This window comes from Carica papaya, chromosome 5, assembly GCF_054855325.1.
Source record: "Carica papaya isolate Zhongbai chromosome 5, ASM5485532v1, whole genome shotgun sequence".
Classification (NCBI taxonomy): Eukaryota; Viridiplantae; Streptophyta; class Magnoliopsida; order Brassicales; family Caricaceae; genus Carica; species Carica papaya.
The window spans coordinates 28,600,963-28,618,130 of NC_142313.1; the positions used below are offsets into that span (position 1 = coordinate 28,600,963).

A 17,168-nucleotide genomic window follows, 5' to 3' on the forward strand; every position below is an offset into this window, starting at 1 on the left:
GAACGCACAAGGAAACAAATGACGGGAGGGGGAAGAAAGGAGAATGAGTGTATGTATTTGCAGCGCGAAATTAAACAGGTGCGATCATACCAGGACCAATGCAACGGATTCTATCAGAACTCCGCAAGTTAGGGGTGCTTGGGCGAGAGTAGTACTAGCATGGGTTACCTCCTACGAAGTCCTTATATTTCACCCATTTTCTTAGGAAGTCCTCGTGTTGCACCCATTTTTTTGCAGACGATTATTTCGACGATAAGCGCGACTTGAATTATGGTCATCAGGTTTATTCGCAAATGTGAGTCACGGCACCGTAGCATTTTACTTGATATTAGAAAGAGCATGGGAGGTGCAGTGCGCACGCACAAGGAAACAAATGACAGGAGGGGGAAGAATGGAGAAGGAATTTATGTATTTGCAGCGCGGAATTAAACGGGTGCGATCATACCCGCACTAATGCACCGGATCCCATCAGAACTCAGCATTTAAGTGTGCTTGGGCGAGAGTAGTACTCGGATGGGTGACCTCCTGGGAAGTCCTTGTGTCGCACAAATTTTTTTTCAGACGGGTCGAGAATGAGAGGTGAAGTTTGAACGCACAAGGAAACAAATGATGGGAGGGGGAAGAAAGGAGGAGTGTATGTGTTTGCGGCGCGAAATTAAAGAGGTGCGATCATACCAGCACTGAAGCCCCGGATCCCATCAGAACTCCGCAGTTAAGTGTGCTTGGGCGAGAGTAGTACTCGGATGGGTGACCTCATGGGAAGCCCTCGTGTCGCACCAATTTTTTTTCAGACGGGTCGTTCGACGTTACGGGCGACTGGAACTATGGTCCGCTAGTTTATACAAAAATATAAGTCAAGAATTAGGGGCATTTTAATCGATATTAGAACGAGAAGGAGAGGTGCAGTGTGAACGCACAAGGAAACAAATGATGGGAGGGGGGAGGGAAGAAGGAGTGTATGTATTTTCAGCACGAAATTAAACAGGTGCGGTAACACCAGCACAAATGCACCGGATCCCATCAGAACTCCGCAGTTAAGTGTGCTTTGGCAAAAGTAGTACAATGATGGGTTACCTCCTGGGAAGTTCTCGTGTTGCACCCATTTTTTTTTTTTCAGATGTGTCGTTCGACGTTACGCGCGACTTTAATTATGGTCCGCAGATTTATTCGCAAATGTGAGTCACTGCGCCGTGGCATTTTACTTGATATTTGAACGAGAACGAGAGGTGCAGTGCGCACGCACAATGAAAAAAACACGGGAGCGAGAAGAAAGGAGAAGGAGTTTATGTATTTGCAGCGCGAAATGAAACAGGTGCGATCATACCAGCACTAATACAACGGATTCTATCAGAACTCCGTAGGTAAGGGTGCTTGGGGGAGAGTAGTACTAGCATGGGTTACCTCCTGGGAAGTCCTTATATTTCATCCATTTTCTTGTGAAGTCCTCGTGTTGCATCCATTTTTTTGCAGATGATGCTTTCGACGTTACGCGCGACTTGAAATATGGTCCTCAGGTTTATTCGCAAATGTGAGTCACGGCGCTGTACCATTTTACTTGATATTAAAACGAGAACGGGAGGTTCAGTGCGCACGCACAAGGAAACAAATTACGGGAGGGGGAAGAAAGGAGAAGGAGTTTATGTATTTGCAGCGCGGAATGAAACAGGTGCGATCATACCAGCACTAATGCAACGGATTCTATCAGAACTCCGTAGGTAAGGGTGCTTGGGCGAGAGTAGTACTAGCATGGGTTACCTCCTGGGAAGTCCTTATATTTCACCCATTTTCTTGTGAAGTCCTCGTGTTGCACCCATTTTTTTGCAGATGATTCTTTCGACGTAACGCGCGACTTAAATTATGGTCCTGAGGTTTATTCGCAAATGTGAGTCACAGCGCTGTAGCATTTTACTTGATATTAGAACGAGAACGGGAGGTGCAGTGCGCACGTACAAGGAAACAAATGACGGGAGGCGGAAGAAAGGGGAATGAGTTTATGTATTTGCAGCGCGAAATTAAACAGGTGCGATCATTCCAGCACTAATGCACTGGATCCCATCAGAACTCCGCAGTGAAGTGTGCTTGGGCGAGATTAGTACTCGGATGGGTGACCTCCTGGGAAGTCCTCGTGTCGCACCAATTTTTTTTCAGACGGGTCGTTCGACGTTACACGCGTCTGGAACTAGGGTCCGCTGGTTTATACGCAAATGTGAGTCAAGAAGCAGGGGCATTTTAATCGATATTAGAACGCGAATGAGAGGTGAAGTGTGAACGCACAAGGAAACAAATGACAGGAGGGGGAAGAAAGGAGAAGGAGTGTATGTATTTGCAGCGCGAAAGTAAACAGGTGCGATCATACCAGCACTAAAGTTCCGGATCCCATCAGAACTCCGCAGTTAAGTGTGCTGGGGCGAGCATAGTACTCGGATGGGTGACCACTTGGGAAGCCCTCGTGTTGCACCTATTTTTTTTCGGATGGGTTGTTAGACGTTACGCGCGAATAGAATTATAAACCGGTGGTTCATTTACAAAGATGAGTCACGGTGCCGGGGCATATTACTTGATATTGGAACGAGAAAGAGAAATGCAGAGTACACGCACAAGGAAACAAATGACGGGATGGGGGATGGGAGGAGAAAGAGTTTATGTATTTGCAGTGCACCCATTTTTTTTTTCAGATGTGCCGTTCGACGTTACGCGCGACTTTAATTATGGTCCGCAGATTTGTTTGCAAATGTGAGTCACCTCCCCGTGGCATTTTACTTGATATTTGAACGAGAACGGGAGGTGCAGTGCGCACGCACAAGGAAACAAATGACGGGAGGGGGAAGAAAGGATAAGGAGTTTATGTATTTGCAGCGCTAAATTAAACAGGTGCGATCATACCATCACTAATGCACCGGATCCCATCAGAACTCCGCAGTTAAGTGTGCTTGGGCGAGAGTAGTACTCGGATTGGAGACCTCTTGGGAAGTCCTCGTGTGGCACTAATTATTTTTTCAGACGGGTCGTTCGATGTTACGCGCGACTGGAACTGGGGTCCACTGGTTTATACGCAAATGTGAGTGAAGAAGCAGGGGCATTTTAATCGATATTAGAACGAGAAAGAGAGATGCAGAGTGCACGCACAAAGAAACAAATGACGGGAGGGGGAAGAAAAGAGAAGGAGTGTATGTATTTGCAGCGTGAAACTAAACTGGTGCAATCATACCAGCACTAAAGCCCCGGATCCCTTCAGAACTCCGCAATTAAGTGTGCTTAGGCGAGAGTAGTACTCGGATGGTTGACCTCCTGGGAAGTACTTGTGTCGCACCAATTCTTTTTCAGACGAGTCGTTCGACGTTACGCGCGACTAGAACTAGGGTCCGCTGGTTTATACGCAAATGTGAGTCAAAAAGAAGGGGCATTTTAATCGATATTAGAACGAGAAGGAGAGGTGCAGTGTGAACGCACAAAGAAACAATTGATAGGAGGGGGAGGGAAGGAGAAGGAGTGTATGTATTTTCAGCACTAAAAGAAACAGGTGCGATCATACCAGCACTAATGCAACGGATTCTATCAGAACTCCGTAGGTAAGGGTGCTTGAGCGAGAGTAGTCCTAGCATGGGTTACCTCCTGCGAAGTCCTTATATTTCACCAATTTTTTTTCAGACGGGTCGTTCGATGTTACGCGCGTCTGGAACTTGGGTCCGCTGGTTTATACGCAAATGTGAGTCAAGAAGCAGGGGCATTTTAATCGATATTAGAACGAGAATGAGAGTTGAAGTGTGAACGCACAAGGAAACAAATGACGGAAGGAGGAAGAAAGGAGAAGGAGTGTATGTATTTGCAGCGCAAAACTAAACAGGTGCGATCATACCAGCACTAAAGCCCCAGGTCCCATCAGAACTCCGCAGTTAAGTGTGCTTGGCGAGATTAGTACTCGGATGGTTGACCTCCTGGGAAGTCCTCGTGTCGCACCAATTTTTTTTTCAGACAGGTCGTTCGACATTACGCACGTCTGGAACTAGGTTCCGCTGGTTTATACGCAAATGTGAGTCAAGAAGCAGGGGCATTTAAATCGATATTAGAACGAGAATGAAAGGTGAAGTGTGAACGCACAAGGAAACAAATGACGGAAGGGGGAAGAAAAGAGAAGGAGTGTATGTATTTGCAGCGCGAAATTAAACAGGTGCTATCATACCAGCACTAAAGCTCCGGATCCAATCAGAATTCCGCAGTTAAGTGTGATTGGGCGAGAGTAGTACTCGGATGGGTGACCACCTGGCAAGCCCTCGTGTTGCACCTATTTTTTTTCGGATGGGTTGTTTGACGTTACGCGAGAATGGAATTATAAACCGCTGGTTCATTTGCAAAGGTGAGTCACGGTGCCGGGGCATATTACTTGATATTAGAACGAGAAAGAGAGATGCAGAGCGCACGCACAAGGAAACATATGACGGGAGGGGGAAGAAAGGAGAAAGAGTTTATGTATTTGCAGCGCGGATTTAAACGGATGTGATCGTACCACCACTAATGCACCGGATCCCATCATAACTCCGCAGTTAAGTGTGCTTGGGCGAGAGTAGTACTCGGATGGGTGACCTCCTGGGAAGTCCTCGTGTCGCACCAATTTTTTTTCAAACGGGTCGTTCGACGTTACGCGCGACTGGAACTGGGGTCCGCTGGTTTATACGCAAATGTGAGTCAAGAAACGGGGGCATTTTAATCGATATTAGAACAAGAAGGAGAGGTGCAGTGTGAACGGACAAGGAAACAATTGATGGGAGGGGGAGGGAAGGAGAAGGAGTATATGTATTTTGAGCACGAAATGAAACAGGTGCGATCATACCAGCACTAATGCAACGGATTCTATCAGAACTCCGTAGGTAAGGGTGCTTGGGCGAGAGTAGTACTAGCATGGGTTACCTCCTGCGAAGTCCTTATATTTGACCCATTTTCTTGTGAAGTCCTTGTGTTGCACCCATTTTTTTGCAGATGATTCCTTCGACGTTACGCGCGACTTGAATTATGGTCCGCAGGTTTATTCACAAATGTGAGTCACGGCGCTGTAGCATTTTACTTGATATTAGAACGAGAACGGGAGGTGCAGTGCGCACGCACAAGGAAATAAATGACGGGAGGGGGAAGAAAGGGGAATGAGTTTATGTATTTGCAGCACGAAATTAAACAGGTGCGATCATACCAGCTCTAATGCACCGGATCCCATCAGAACTCCGCAGTGAAGTTTGCTTGGGCGAGATTAGTACTCGGATGGGTGACCTCCTGGGAAGTCCTCGTGTCGCACCAATTTTTTTTCAGACGGGTCGTTCGACGTTACGCGGGTCTGGAACTAGGGTCCGCTGGTTTATACGCAAATGTGAGTCAAGAAGCAGGGGCATTTTAATCGATATTAGAACGAGAATGAGAGGTGAAGTGTGAACCCACAAGGAAACAAATGACGGGAGGGTGATGAAAGGAGTAGGAGTGTACGTATTTGCAGCGCAAAATTAAACAGGTGCTATCATACCAGCACTAAAGCTCGGAATCCCATCAGAACTCCGCAGTTAAGTGTGCTTTGGCGAGAGTAGTACTCAGATGGGTGACCACCTGGGAAGCCCTCGTGTTGCACCTATTTTTTTTCGGATGGGTTGTTCGACATTACGCGCGAATGGAATTATAAACCGCTGGTTCATTTGCAAAGGTGAGTCACGGTGCCGGGGCATATTACTTGATATTAGAACGAGAAAGAGAGATGCAGAGTGCACGCACAAGGAAACATATGACGGGAGGGGGAAGAAAGGAGAAGGAGTTTATGTATTTGCAGTGCGGTATTAAACGGGTGCGATCATACCAGCACTAATGCACCGAATCCCATCAGAACTCCGCAGTTAAGTGTGCTTGGGCGAGAGTAGTACTCGGATCGGTGACCTCCTGGGAATTCCTCGTGTCGCACCAATTTTTTTTCAGACGGGTCGTTCGACGTTACGGGCGACTGGAACTAGGGTCCGCTGGTTTATACGCAAATGTGAGTCAAGAAGCAGGGGCATTTTAATCGATATTAGAACGAGAAGGAGAGGTGCAGTGTGAACGCACAAGGAAACAATTTATGGGAGGGGGAGGGAAGAAGAAGGAGTGTATGTATTTTGAGCACGAAATGAAGCAGGTGCGATCAAACCAGCACAAATGCAACAGATTCTATCAGAACTCCGTAAGTAAGGGTGATTGGGCGAGAGTAGTACTAGCATGGGTTACCTCCTGCGAAGTCTTTATATTTCACCCATTTTCTTGTGAAATCCTCGTGTCGCACCAATTTTTTTTCAGACGGGTCGTTCGACGTTACGCGTGTCTGGAACTAGGGTCTACTGGTTTATACACAAATGTGAGTCAAGAAGCAGGGGCATTTTAATCGATATTAGAACGAGAGGGAGAGATGCAGAGTGCACGCACAAGGAAACAAATGACGGAAGGGGTGATGGAGGGAGAAAAAGTGTACGTATTTGCAGCGCAGAATGAAACATGAGCAATCATACCAGCACCAATGCAACGGATTCTATCAGAACTCCGCAAGTTAGGGGTGCTTGGGCGAGAGTAGCACTAGGATGGGTGACCTCCTGCGAAGTCCTTATATTTCACCCATTTTCTTGGGAGGTCCTCGTGTTGCACCCATCTATTTGCATATGATTCTTTCGACTTTACGCGCGACTTGATTTATGGTCCGCAGGTTTATTCGCAAATGTGAGTCACGGCGCCGTGGCATTTTACTTGATATTAGAACGAGTACAGGAGGTGCAGTGCGAACGCACAAGGAGACAAATGACGGGATGAGGAAGAAAAGAGAAGGAGTGTATGTATTTGAAGCGCAAAATTAAACAAGTGGCATCATACCAGCACTAATTCACTGGATCCCATCAGAAATCTGCAGTTAAGTGTGCTTGGTCGAGAGTAGTACTCGGATGGGTGACCTCTTTGGAAGTCCTCGTATCGTAACAATTTTTTTTCAGATGGGTTGTTCGACGTTACACTGGACTGGAACTATGGTTTGCTGGTTTATACGCAAATGTGAGTCAAGAATCAGGGGCATTTTAATCGATATTAGAACGAGAAGGAGAGTTGCAGTGTGAACGCAGAAGGAAACAAATGATGGGAGGGGGGAGGGAAGAAGGAGTGTATGTATTTTCACCACAAAATTAAACAGGTGCGGTCACACTAGCACAAATGCACCGGATCCCATCAGAACTCCGCAGTGAAGTTTGCTTGGGCGAGATTAGTACTCGGAAGGGTGACCTCCTGGGAAGTCCTCGTGTCGCACCAATCCTTTTTCAGATGGGTCGTTCGACGTTACGCGCGTCTGGAGCTAGGGTCCGCTGGTTTATACGCAAATGTGAGTCAAGAAGCAGGGGCATTTTAATCGATATTAGAATGAGAATGAGAGGTGAAGTGTGAACGCACAAAGAAACAAATGACGGGAGGGGGAAGAAAGGAGATGGAGTGTATGTATTTGAATCGCAAAATTAAACAAGTGGCATCATACCAGCACTGATGCACTGGATCCCATCAGAACTCTGCAATTAAGTGTGCTTGGGCGAGAGTAGTACTCGGATGGGTGACCTCATGGGAAGTCCTCGTATCGCAACAATTTTCTTTCAGATGGGTCGTTCGACGTTACGCGCGACTGGAACTATGGTCCGCTGGTTTATACGCAAATGTGAGTCGAGAATCAGGGGCATTTTAATCGATATTAGAACGAGAAGGAGATGTGCAGTGTGAACGCACAAGGAAACAAATGATGGGAGGGGGGGAGGGAAGAAGGAGTGTATGTATTTTCAGCACGAAATTAAACAGGTGCGGTCACACCAGCACAAATGCACCGGATTCCATCAGAACTCCGCAGTTAAGTGTGCTTTGGCGAAAGTAGTACAATGATGGGTTACCTCCTGGGAAGTTCTCGTGTTGCACCAATTTTTTTTTTTTCAGATGTGCCGTTCGACGTTACGCGCGACTTTAATTATGGTCCGCAGATTTATTCGCAAATGTGAGTCACGGCGCCGTGGCATTTTACTTGATATTTGAACGAGAACGAGAGGTGCAGTGCGCACGCACAAGGAAACAAATGACGGGAGGGGGAAGAAAGGAGAAGGAATTTATGTATTTGCAGCGCGAAATTAAACTGGTGCGATCATACCAGCACTAATGCACCGGATCCCATCAGAACTCCGCAGATAAGTGTGCTTGGGTGAGAGTAGTACTCGGATGGGTGACCTCCTGGGAAGTCCTCGTGTCGCACTAATTTTTTTTTTCAGACGGGTCGTTCGACGTTACACGTGACTGGAACTAGGGTCTACTGGTTTATACGCAAATGTGAGTTAAGAAGCAGGGGCATTTTAATCGATATTAAAACGGGAAGGAGAGATGCAGAGTGCACGCACAAGGAAACAAATGACGGAAGGGGTGATGGAGGGAGAAAAAGTGTATGTATTTGCAGCGCAGAATGAAACATGAGCAATCATACCAGCACCAATGCAACGGATTCTTTCAGAACTCCGCAAGTTAGGGGTGCTTGGGCGAGAGTAGCACTAGGATGGGTGACCTCCTGCGAAGTCCTTATATTTCACCCTTTTTCTTAGGAAGTGCTCGTGTTGCACCCATTTTTTTGCAGATGATTCTTTCGACGATACGCGCGACTTGAATTATGGTCCTCAGGTTTATTTGCAAATGTGAGTCACGGCAACGTAGCATTTTACTTGATATTAGAACGAGCACGGGAGGTGCAGTGCACATGCATAAGGAAACAAATGGCGGGAGGGGGAAGAAAGGAGAATGAGTTTATGTATTTGCAGCGCGAAATTAAACAGGTGCGATCATAACAGCACTAATGCACCGGATCCCATCAGAACTCCGCAGTTAAGTGTGCTTGGGCGAGATTAGTACTCGGATGGGTGACCTCCTAGGAAGTCCTCGTGTCGCACAAATTTATTTTCAGACGAGTCGTTCGACATTACGCGCGTCTGGAACTAGGGTCCGCTGGTTTATACGCAAATGTGAGTCAAGAAGCAGGGGCATTTTAATCGATATTAGAACGAGAATGAGAGGTGAAGTGTGAACGCATAAGGAAACAAATGACGGGAGGGGGAAGAAAGGAGAAGGAGTGTATGTATTTGCAGCGCGAAAAAAAACAGGTGCGATCATACCAGCACTAAAGCTCCAGATCCCATCAGAACTCCGCAATTAAGTGTGCTTGGGCGAGGGTAGTACTTGGATGGGTGACCACCTGGGAAGCCCTCGTGTTGCTTCTATTATTTTTCGGATGGGTTGTTCGACGTTACGCGCGAACGGAATTATAATCCGGTGGTTCATTTGCAAAGGTGAGTCACGGTGCTGGGGCATATTACTTGATATTAGAACGATAAAGAGAGATGCAGAGTGCACGCACAAGGAAACAAATGATGGGAGGGGGGATGGAAGGAGAAAGAGTGTATGTATTTGCAGTGCAGAATGAAACATGAGGGATCATACCAGCACTAATGCAACGGATTCTATCAGAACTCTACAGTTAAGGGTGCTTGGGCGAGAAAAGTACTCGGATGGGTGACCTCCTGCGAAGTCCTTATATTTCACCTATTTTCTTGGGAGGTTCTCGTGTTGCACCCATCTTTTTGCAGATGATTCTTTCGACGTTACACGCGATTTGATTTATGGTCCGCAGGTTTATTCGCAAATTTGAGTTACGACGCCGTGGCATTTTACTTGATATTATAACGAGTACGGGAGGCGCAGTGCGCACGCACAAGGAAACAAATGACGGGAGGAAGAAGAAAAGAGAAGGAGTGTATGTATTTGAAGCGCAAAATTAAACAAGTGGCATCATACCAACACTAATGCACTCGATCCCATCAGAACTCTGTAGTTAAGCGTGCTTGGGCGAGAGTAGTACTCGGATGGGTAACCTCTTGAGAAGTCCTCGTATCGCAACAATTTTTTTTCAAATGGGTCGTTCGACGTTACGCGCGACTGGAACTATGGTCCGCTGGTTTATACGCAAATGTGAGTCAAGAATCAGGGGCATTTTAATCGATATTAGAACGAGAAGGAGAGGTGCAGTGTGAACGCACAAGGAAACAAATGATGGGATGGGGGAGGGAAGAAGGAGTGTATGTATTTTCAGCACGAAATTAAACAGGTGCGGTCACACCAGCACAAATGCACCGGATCCCATCAGAACTCCGCAGTTAAGTGTGCTTTGGCGAAAGTAGTACAATGATGGGTTACCTCCTGGGAAGTTCTCGTGTTGCACCCATTTTCTTTTTTTCAGATGTGCCGTTCGACGTTACGGGCGACTTTAATTATGGTCCGCAGATTTATTCGCAAATGTGAGTCACGGCGCCGTGGCATTTTACTTGATATTTGAACGAGAACGAGAGGTGCAGTGCGCACGCACAAGGAAACAAATGACGGGAGGGGGAAGAAAGGAGAAGGAGTTTATCTATTTGCAGTGCTAAATTAAACAGGTGCGATCATACCAGCACAAATGCATCGGATCCCATCAGAACTCTACAGATAAGTGTGCTTGGGTGAGAGTAGTACTCGGATGGGTGACCTCCTGGGAAGCTCTCGTGTCGCACTAATTTTTTTTTCAGACGGGTCGTTCGACGTTACGCGCGACTGGAACTAGGGTCCGCTGGTTTATACGCAAATGTGAGTCAAGAAGCAGGGGCATTTTAATCGATATTAGAACAAGAAGGAGAGATGCAGAGTGCAGGCACAAGGAAACAAATGACGGGAGGAGGGATTGAGGGAAAAAAAGTGTATGTATTTGCAGCGCAGAATGAAACATGAGCAATCATACCAGCACCAATGCAACGGATTCTATCAGAACTCCGTAAGTTAAGGGTGCTTGGGCGAGAGTAGCACTAGGATGGGTGACCTCCTGCGAAGTCCTTATATTTCACCCATTTTCTCAGGAAGACCTCGTGTTGCACCCATTTTTTTGCAGATGATTCTTTCGACGATACGCGCGACTTGAATTATGGTCCTCAGGTTTATTCGTAAATGTGAGTCACGACACCGTAGCATTTTACTTGATATTAGAACGAGCACGGGAGGTCACAAGGAAATAAATGATGGGAGGGGAAAGAAAGGAGAAGGAGTTTATGTATTTGCAGCGCGAAATTAAACGGGTGCGATCATACCAGCACTAATGCATCGGATTCCATCAGAACTCCGCAGTTAAGTGTGCTTGGGCGAGAGTAGTACTCGGATGGGTGACCTCCTGGGAAGTCCTCGTGTCGCACTAATTTTTTTTCAGACGGGTCGTTCGACGTTACGCGCGATTGGAACTAGGGTCCGCTGGTTTATACGCAAATGTGAGTCAAGAAGCAGGGGCATTTTAATCGATATTAGAACGAGAAGGAGAGATGCAGAGTGCACGCACAAGGAAACAAATGACGGGAGGGGGGATGGAGGGAGAAAAAGTGTATGTATTTGCAGCGCAGAATGAAACATGAGCAATCATACCAGCACTAATGCAACGGATTCTTTCAGAACTCCGCAAGTTAATCGTGCTTGGGTGAGAGTAGCACTAGGATGGGTGACCTCCTGCGAAGTCCTTATATTTCACCCATTTTCTTAGGAAGTCCTCGTGTTGCACCCATTTTTTTTGCAGATGATTCTTTAGACGATACGCGGGACTTGAATTATGGTCCTCAGATTTATTCGCAAATGTGAGTCACGGCACCGTAGCATTTTACTTGATATTAGAACGAGCACGGTAGGTGCAGTGCGCACGCACAAGGAAACAAATGACGGGAGGGGGAAGAAAGGAGAAGGAGTTTATGTATTGCCAGCGCGGAATTAAACGGGTGCGATCATACCACCACTAATGCACCGGATCCCATCAGAACTCCGCAGTTAATTGTGCTTGGCCGAGAGTAGTTCTTGGATGGGTGACCTCCTGGGAAGTCCTCGTGTCGCACCAATTTTTTTTCAGACGGGTCGTTCGACGTTACGCTCGACTGGAACTGGGGTCCGCTGGTTTATACGCAATTGTGAGTCAAGAAGCAGGGGCATTTTAATCGATATTAGAACGAGAAGGAGAGGTGCAGCGTGAACGCACAAGGAAACAATTGATGGGAGGGGGAGGGAAGGAGAAGGATTGTATGTATTTTCAGCGTGAAATGAAACAGGTGCGATCATAACACACTAATGCAACGGATTCTATCAAAACTCCGTAGGTAAGGGTGCTTGGGCGAGAGTAGTACAATGATGGGTTACCTCCTGGGAAGTTCTGGTGTTGCACCCATTTTCTTTTTTTCAGATGTGTTGTTCGACGTTACGCGCGACTTTAATTATGGTCCGCAGATTTATTCGCAAATGTGAGTCACGGCGCCGTGGCATTTTACTTGATATTTGAACGAGAACGAGAGGTGCAGTGCGCACGCACAAGGGAACAAATGACGGGATGGGGAAGAAAGGAGAAGGAGTTTATGTATTTGCAGTGCGAAATTAAACATGTGCGATCATACCAGTACTAATGCACCGGATCCCATCAAAACTCCGCAGTTAAGTGTGCTTGGGCGAGAGCAGTACTCGGATGGGTACATCCTGGGAAGTCCTTGTGTCGCACTAATTTTTTTCCAGACGGGTCGTTCGACGTTACGCGCGACTGGAACTAGGGTCCGCTGGTTTATACGCAAATCTGAGTCAAGAAGCAGGGGCATTTTAATCGATATTAAAACGAGAAGGAGAGATGCAGAGTGCACGCACAAGGAAACAATTGATGGGAGGGGGAGGGAAGGAGAAGGAGTGCATGTATTATCAGCACGAAATGAAACAGGTGCAATCATACCAGGACTAATGTAACGGATTCTATCAGAACTCCGTAGGTAAGGGTGATTGGGCGAGAGTAGTACTAGCATGGGTTACCTCCTGCGAAGTCTTTGTATTTTACCTATTTTCTTGTGAAGTTCTCGTGTTGCACCCATTTTCTTTTTTCAGATGTGTCGTTCGACGTTACGCGCGACTTTAATTATGGTCCGCAGATTTATTCGCAAATGTGAGTCACGGCGCTGTGGCATTTTACTTGATATTTGAACGAGAACGAGAGGTGCAGTGCGCACGCACAAGGAAAGAAATGACGGGAGGGGGAAGAAAGGAGAAGGAGTTTATGTATTTGCAGTGCAAAATTAAATAGGTTCGATCATACCAGCACTAATGCACCGGATCCCATAAGAACTCTGCAGTTAAGTGTGCTTGGGCGAGAGTAGCACTCGGATGGGTGACCACTTGGGAAGCCCTCGAGTTGCACCAATTTTTTTTCGGAAGGGTTTTTCGACATTACGCGCAAATGGAATTATAAACCGCTGGTTCATTTGCAAAGATGAGTCACGGTGCCGGGGCATATTACGTGATATTAGAACAAGAAAGAGATATGCATAGTGCACGCACAAGGAAACAAATGATGGGAGGGGGGGAGGGAAGAAGGAGTGTATGTATTTTCAGCACGAAATTAAACAGGTGCGGTCACACCAGCACAAATGCACCGGATCCCATCAGAACTACACAGTTAAGTGTGCTTTGGCGAAAGTAGTACATTGATGGGTTACCTCCTGGGAAGTTCTCGTGTTGCACCCATTTTCTTTTCTTCAGATGTGCCGTTCGACGTTACATGCGACTTTAATTATGGTCCGCAGATTTATTCGCAAATGTGAGTCACGGCGCTTTGGCATTTTACTTGATATGTGAACGAGAACGAGAGGTGCAGTGCGCACGCACAAGGAAACAAATGACGGGAGGGGGAAAAAAGGAGAAGGAGTTTATGTATTTGCAGCGCGGAATTAAACGGGTGCGATCATACCAGCACTAATGCACCAGATCCCATCAGAACTCCGCAGTCAAGTGTGCTTGGCGAGATTAGTACTCGGATGGTTGACCTCCTGGGAAGTCCTCGTGTCGCACCAATTGTTTTTCAGACGGGTCGTTCGACGTTACGCGCGTCTGGAACTAGGGTCCGCTAGTTTATACGCAAATGTGAGTTAAAAAGCAGGAGCATTTTAATCGATATTAGAACGAGAATGAGAGGTGAAGTGTGAACGCACATGGAAACAAATGACGGGCGGGGGAAGAAAGGAGAAGGAGTGTATGTATTTGCAGCGCGAAATTAAACAGGTGCGATCATACCAGCACTAAAACTCCGGATCCCATCAGAACTCCGCAGTTAAGTGTGCTTGGGCGAGAGTAGTACTCGGATGGGTGACCACCTGGGAGACCATCGTGTTGCTCCTATTTTTTTTCGGATGGGTTGTTCGACGTTATGCACGAATGGAATTACAAACCGCTGGTTTATTTGCAAAGGTGAGTCACGGTGCCGGAGCATATTACTTGATATTAGAACGAGAAAGAGAGATGCAAAGTGCACGAACGAGGAAACAAATGACGGAAGGGGCGATGGAAGGAGAAAGAGTTTATGTATTTGCAGCGCAAAATTAAACGGGTGCGATCATACCAGCACTAATGCATCGGATCTCATCAGAACTCCGCAGTTAATTGTGCTTGGGCGAGAGTAGTACTCGGATGGGTGACCTCCTGGGAAGTCCTCGTGTCGCACTAATTTTTTTTTCAGACGGGTCGTTCGATGTTTAGCGCGACTGGAACGAGGGTCCACTGGTTTATACGCAAATGTGAGTCAAGAAGCAGGGGCATTTTAATCGATATTAGAACGAGAAAGAGAGATGCAGAGTGCACGCACAAGGAAACAAATGACGGGAGGAGGGATGGAGGGAAAAAAAGTGTATGTATTTGCAGCGCAGAATGAAACATGAGCAATCATACCAGCACCAATGCAACGGATTCTATCAGAACTCCGCAAGTTAAGGGTGCTTGGGCTAGAGAAGCACTAGGATGGGTGACCTCCTGCGAATTCCTTATATTTCACCCATTTTCTTAGGAAGTCCTCGTGTTGCACCCATTTTTTTGCAGATGATTCTTTCGACGATACGCGCGACTTGAATTATGGTCCTCAGGTTTATTCGCAAATGTGAGTCACGGCACCGTAGCATTTTACTTGATATTAGAACGAGCACGGGAGGTGCAGTGCGCACGCACAAGGAAACAAATGACGGGAGGGGCAAGAAAGGAGAAGGAGTTTATGTATTTGCAGCGCGGAATTAAACGGGTGCGATCATACCAGCACAAATGCACCGGATCCCATCAGAACTCCGTAGTTAAGTGTGCTTTGGCGAAAGTAGTACAATGATGGGTTACCTCCTGGGAAGTTCTCGTGTTGCACCCATTTTCTTTTTTCAGATGTGCCGTTCGACGTTACTCTCGACTTTAATTATGGTCCGTAGATTTATTCGCAAATGTGAATCACGGCGCCGTGGCATTTTACTTGATATTTGAACGAGAACGAGAGGTGCAGTGCGCACGTACAAGGAAAGAAATGACGGGAGGGGGAAGAAAGGAGAAGGAGTTTATGTATTTGCAGTGCGAAATTAAACAGGTTCGATCATACCAGCACTAATGCACCAGATCCCATAAGAACTATGCAGTTAAGTGTGCTTGGGCGAGAGTAGTACTCGGATGGGTGACCACTTGGAAAGCCCTCGAGTTGCACCAATTTTTTTTCAGAAGGGTTTTTCGACGTTACGCGCAAATGGAATTATAAACCGCTGGTTCATTTGCAAAGGTGAGTCACGGTGCCGGGGCATATTACTTGATATTAGAACGAGAAAGAGATATGCATAGTGCACGCACAAGGAAACAAATGATGGGAGGGGGGGAGGGAAGAAGGAGTGTATGTATTTTCAGCACGAAATTAAACAGGTGCGGTCACACCAGCACAAATGCACCGGATCCCATCAGAACTACGCAGTTAAGTGTGCTTTGGCGAAAGTAGTACAATGATGGGTTACCTCCTGGGAAATTCTCGTGTTGCACCCATTTTGTTTTTTTCAGATGTGTCGTTCGACGTTACGCGCGACTTTAATTATGGTCCGTAGATTTATTCGCAAATTTGAGTCACGGCGTCATGGCATTTTACTTGATATTTAAACGAGAACGAGAGGTGCAGTGCGTACGCACAAGGAAACAAATGACGGGAGGGGGAAGAAAGGAGAAGGAGTTTATGTATTTGCAGCACAAAATTAAACAGGTGCGATCATACCAACACTTAACTGCGGAGTTCTGACGGGATCCGGTGCATTAGTGCTGGTATGATCGCACACGTTTAATTTCGCGCTGCAAATACATAAATTCCTTCTCCTTTCTTCCCCCTCCCGTCATTTGTTTCCTTGTGCGTGCGCACTGCACCTCCCGTGCTCCTTCTAATATAAAGTAAAATGCTACGGTGCCGTGACTCACATTTGCGAATAAACCTGAGGACCATAATTCAAGTCGCGCGTATCGTCGAAAGAATCATCTGCAAAAAAATGGGTGGAACACGAGGACTTCCTAAGAAAATGGGTGAAATATAAGGACTTCGCATGAGGTCACCCATCCTAGTGCTACTCTCGCCCAAGCACCCTTAACTTGCGGAGTTCTGATAGAATCCGTTGCATTGGTGCTGGTATGATTGCTCATGTTTCATTCTGCGCTGCAAATACATACACTTTTTCTCCCTCCATCCCCCCTCCCGTCATTTGTTTCCTTGTGCGTGCACTCTGCATCTCTCCTTCTCGTTCTAATATCGATTAAAATGCCCCTGCTTCTTGACTCACATTTGCGTATAAACCAGCGGACCCTAGTTCCAGTCGCGCGTAACGTCGAACGACCCGTCTGAAAAAAAAATTAGTGCGACACGAGGACTTCCCAAGAAGTCACCCATTCGAGTACTACTCTCGCCCAAGCACACTTAACTGCGGAGTTCTGATGGGATCCGGTGCATTAGTGCTGGTATGATCGCACCTGTTTAATTTTGCGCTGCAAATACATAAACTCCTTCTCCTTTCTTCCCCCTCCCGTCATTTGTTTCCTTGTGCGTGCACACTGCACCTCCCGTTCTCGTCCTAATATCAAGTAAAATGCTACAGCGCCGTTACTCACATTTGCGAATAAACTTGAGGACCATAATTCAAGTCGCGCGTAACGTCGAAAGAATCATCTGCAAAAAAATGGGTGCAACACGAGGACTTCACAAGAAAATGGGTGAAATATGAGGACTTCGCAGGAGGTAACCCATGCTAGTACTACTCTCGCCC

General features: G+C 46.7%; 5 non-coding genes and 31 pseudogenes across 5 annotated transcripts; 35 read left to right on the forward strand and 1 right to left on the reverse strand.

Moving 5' to 3' along the window:
- Positions 1-431: 431 nt before the first annotated feature.
- On the forward strand, positions 432-550 carry LOC148259199 (5S ribosomal RNA; annotated as a pseudogene).
- Positions 551-661: 111 nt separating this feature from the next.
- LOC148259200 (5S ribosomal RNA) lies at positions 662-780 on the forward strand. The gene has a single exon (XR_015821069.1). It is a non-coding gene; the product is annotated as a 5S ribosomal RNA (ribosomal RNA).
- Positions 781-983: 203 nt separating this feature from the next.
- Positions 984-1,102, forward strand: LOC148259201 (5S ribosomal RNA; annotated as a pseudogene).
- A 208-nt stretch (positions 1,103-1,310) lies between these two features.
- Positions 1,311-1,429, forward strand: LOC148259202 (5S ribosomal RNA; annotated as a pseudogene).
- A 235-nt stretch (positions 1,430-1,664) lies between these two features.
- LOC148259203 (5S ribosomal RNA) lies at positions 1,665-1,783 on the forward strand (annotated as a pseudogene).
- A 235-nt stretch (positions 1,784-2,018) lies between these two features.
- On the forward strand, positions 2,019-2,137 carry LOC148259204 (5S ribosomal RNA; annotated as a pseudogene).
- Positions 2,138-2,342: 205 nt separating this feature from the next.
- On the forward strand, positions 2,343-2,461 carry LOC148259205 (5S ribosomal RNA). Its single transcript, XR_015820616.1, has one exon. It is a non-coding gene; the product is annotated as a 5S ribosomal RNA (ribosomal RNA).
- Positions 2,462-2,869: 408 nt separating this feature from the next.
- Positions 2,870-2,988, forward strand: LOC148259206 (5S ribosomal RNA; annotated as a pseudogene).
- A 206-nt stretch (positions 2,989-3,194) lies between these two features.
- On the forward strand, positions 3,195-3,313 carry LOC148259207 (5S ribosomal RNA; annotated as a pseudogene).
- Positions 3,314-3,842: 529 nt separating this feature from the next.
- LOC148259208 (5S ribosomal RNA) lies at positions 3,843-3,960 on the forward strand (annotated as a pseudogene).
- A 206-nt stretch (positions 3,961-4,166) lies between these two features.
- Positions 4,167-4,285, forward strand: LOC148259209 (5S ribosomal RNA; annotated as a pseudogene).
- A 205-nt stretch (positions 4,286-4,490) lies between these two features.
- Positions 4,491-4,609, forward strand: LOC148259210 (5S ribosomal RNA; annotated as a pseudogene).
- A 559-nt stretch (positions 4,610-5,168) lies between these two features.
- LOC148259211 (5S ribosomal RNA) lies at positions 5,169-5,287 on the forward strand (annotated as a pseudogene).
- A 205-nt stretch (positions 5,288-5,492) lies between these two features.
- On the forward strand, positions 5,493-5,611 carry LOC148259212 (5S ribosomal RNA; annotated as a pseudogene).
- Positions 5,612-5,816: 205 nt separating this feature from the next.
- Positions 5,817-5,935, forward strand: LOC148259213 (5S ribosomal RNA; annotated as a pseudogene).
- A 1,237-nt stretch (positions 5,936-7,172) lies between these two features.
- Positions 7,173-7,291, forward strand: LOC148259214 (5S ribosomal RNA; annotated as a pseudogene).
- A 206-nt stretch (positions 7,292-7,497) lies between these two features.
- Positions 7,498-7,615, forward strand: LOC148259215 (5S ribosomal RNA; annotated as a pseudogene).
- A 204-nt stretch (positions 7,616-7,819) lies between these two features.
- LOC148259216 (5S ribosomal RNA) lies at positions 7,820-7,938 on the forward strand (annotated as a pseudogene).
- A 209-nt stretch (positions 7,939-8,147) lies between these two features.
- On the forward strand, positions 8,148-8,266 carry LOC148259217 (5S ribosomal RNA). The gene has a single exon (XR_015819527.1). It is a non-coding gene; the product is annotated as a 5S ribosomal RNA (ribosomal RNA).
- A 563-nt stretch (positions 8,267-8,829) lies between these two features.
- LOC148259218 (5S ribosomal RNA) lies at positions 8,830-8,948 on the forward strand (annotated as a pseudogene).
- Positions 8,949-9,153: 205 nt separating this feature from the next.
- LOC148259219 (5S ribosomal RNA) lies at positions 9,154-9,272 on the forward strand (annotated as a pseudogene).
- A 561-nt stretch (positions 9,273-9,833) lies between these two features.
- On the forward strand, positions 9,834-9,951 carry LOC148259220 (5S ribosomal RNA; annotated as a pseudogene).
- A 203-nt stretch (positions 9,952-10,154) lies between these two features.
- Positions 10,155-10,273, forward strand: LOC148259221 (5S ribosomal RNA; annotated as a pseudogene).
- Positions 10,274-10,482: 209 nt separating this feature from the next.
- LOC148259222 (5S ribosomal RNA) lies at positions 10,483-10,601 on the forward strand (annotated as a pseudogene).
- A 550-nt stretch (positions 10,602-11,151) lies between these two features.
- LOC148259223 (5S ribosomal RNA) lies at positions 11,152-11,270 on the forward strand (annotated as a pseudogene).
- Positions 11,271-11,832: 562 nt separating this feature from the next.
- LOC148259224 (5S ribosomal RNA) lies at positions 11,833-11,951 on the forward strand (annotated as a pseudogene).
- A 532-nt stretch (positions 11,952-12,483) lies between these two features.
- Positions 12,484-12,601, forward strand: LOC148259225 (5S ribosomal RNA; annotated as a pseudogene).
- Positions 12,602-13,163: 562 nt separating this feature from the next.
- LOC148259226 (5S ribosomal RNA) lies at positions 13,164-13,282 on the forward strand (annotated as a pseudogene).
- Positions 13,283-13,486: 204 nt separating this feature from the next.
- Positions 13,487-13,605, forward strand: LOC148259227 (5S ribosomal RNA; annotated as a pseudogene).
- A 209-nt stretch (positions 13,606-13,814) lies between these two features.
- LOC148259228 (5S ribosomal RNA) lies at positions 13,815-13,932 on the forward strand (annotated as a pseudogene).
- A 205-nt stretch (positions 13,933-14,137) lies between these two features.
- Positions 14,138-14,256, forward strand: LOC148259229 (5S ribosomal RNA). The gene has a single exon (XR_015820059.1). It is a non-coding gene; the product is annotated as a 5S ribosomal RNA (ribosomal RNA).
- A 206-nt stretch (positions 14,257-14,462) lies between these two features.
- Positions 14,463-14,581, forward strand: LOC148259230 (5S ribosomal RNA; annotated as a pseudogene).
- Positions 14,582-15,143: 562 nt separating this feature from the next.
- LOC148259231 (5S ribosomal RNA) lies at positions 15,144-15,262 on the forward strand (annotated as a pseudogene).
- A 208-nt stretch (positions 15,263-15,470) lies between these two features.
- On the forward strand, positions 15,471-15,589 carry LOC148259232 (5S ribosomal RNA; annotated as a pseudogene).
- Positions 15,590-15,793: 204 nt separating this feature from the next.
- Positions 15,794-15,912, forward strand: LOC148259233 (5S ribosomal RNA; annotated as a pseudogene).
- Positions 15,913-16,758: 846 nt separating this feature from the next.
- LOC148259234 (5S ribosomal RNA) lies at positions 16,759-16,877 on the reverse strand. The gene has a single exon (XR_015820134.1). It is a non-coding gene; the product is annotated as a 5S ribosomal RNA (ribosomal RNA).
- Positions 16,878-17,168: the final 291 nt, after the last annotated feature.